The sequence below is a fragment of the Pteropus vampyrus genome, unplaced genomic scaffold (genome assembly GCF_000151845.1).
Source record: "Pteropus vampyrus isolate Shadow unplaced genomic scaffold, Pvam_2.0 Scaffold607, whole genome shotgun sequence".
Lineage (NCBI taxonomy): Eukaryota > Metazoa > Chordata > Mammalia > Chiroptera > Pteropodidae > Pteropus > Pteropus vampyrus.
Genome location: NW_011889388.1, coordinates 65,090 through 66,745, shown reverse-complemented (window position 1 = coordinate 66,745; position 1,656 = coordinate 65,090). Strand labels below are relative to the sequence as shown.

Here is a 1,656-nt window from a genome sequence, read left to right as displayed (position 1 = left end):
TGAGATTTGACCACATAATTGTGTGTACCAATAGTTTATTTTATTGCTAAGTAGTATTCCATTGTTTGAATATGTCAAAAGTATTTAAAATATTCACCTATTGGTGCATTGGGGATATTTCCAGTGTTTGGTTATTTGAATAAAGCTACAATGCACATTCACATACAAATCTTAGGTAAATATATAGTAGAATTGCTGGATCATAGGATATATGTATGTTTAGCTTTATAAAGAACTGCTTTCCTATTTTACATGCCCAACAACGATGTGCAGGAGTTCCAGTTGCTCCATACCCTCACCAATATCTAATACAATCAGTTATTTTAATTTTATCCATTCTTGTAGGTATACAGTGATAATTCATTGTACTTTGAATTTGCTTTTCCCTGATGACTATTAATATTGAGAGTCTTGTCATGTGTTTATTGGTCATTTATATATCTTCTGTGAATTGTCTGAGCCTTTGCTCATTTTTAATTGGGTTGTCTGTCTTTTTATTAATGATTTTTAGGAATTCTTTACATATTATAAATAAGAGTCTTTCATCAGAGATCATTATTATGAATATATTTTCCTTATCTGAGGTTCAACTGTTAATTTTCTTAATATTTTGATATTGGTCTTGATGATGTCCAATTATTATTTTTTAATTTATGGTTTATATTTTTGGTGCTAATTTGGTTAATGTCTTTGTCTTCCTCAAAGTTGAAAATATTCTCATACATTTTATATAAAAGATTTATGGTTCTAGGTTCCTATTTAAATGAATGATCCATCTGGAATTATTTTCTGTGTAATATTGTTTATTATCCAGTTTGTTTCAGTACCATTTGTTTAAATTTTTCTTTCTCCTTTGAATTAACTCAGTTCTTTGATCAGAAATCAATTCAAAGAGATATCTGCACCCCATGTTCCGTGCAGCATTATTCACAATAGTCAAGATATGGAAGTCTACAGCCATGCCACCCTGAACGTGCCTGATCTTGTCTGATCTCGGAAGCTAAGCAGGGTCGGCCCTGGTTAGTACTTGGATGGGAGACCACCTAGGAATACTAGATGCTATAGGCGTAAAATATAAATAAACAAACAGATAAATAAATAAAGATATGGAAACATCCTACATATCCATCAATGTGATGAATGGATAAATAAAACATGAGATTATAGATATATATACATATACATACAATAGAGTATTATTCAGCCTAAAAAAAAAAAAAAAAGAGGAAAATCCTGCCATTTCCAACATGGATGAGACTGATGGACATTACACTAAGTGAAATAAGCCACACACAGAAGGATGAATACCACATGATCTCATTTATATGTGGTATATTAAAACTAGTAACAAGAAAATTCACAGTAAAAGAGGGTGAAATAGTGGTTACCAGAGGCTGAGGCATGAAGGAAAAAGAAAGATTTTTCTTTAAAAAAATCAATTGACCATATATATTATATAGGTTTATTTCCTAACTCTCTGTTCTGTCCCACAGAGCCATTTGTCTGTGCTTATGGCAGTGCTATCTCATCTTGATTACTATAAATTTAATGGAAGTCTTAAAACCAGGTTGTACGTGTCCTTCACTTTGTTCTTTCTCAAAAGCATGTTGGCTCTTCTGTATCCTTTACTTTTCCAAATAAATTTTAGAATCAGAT

The 1,656-nt window shown here is 31.3% G+C and overlaps 1 pseudogene; it reads left to right on the top strand.

The window, feature by feature from the left end:
• Positions 1-949: 949 nt before the first annotated feature.
• On the top strand, positions 950-1,068 carry LOC111733662 (annotated as a pseudogene).
• Positions 1,069-1,656: the final 588 nt, after the last annotated feature.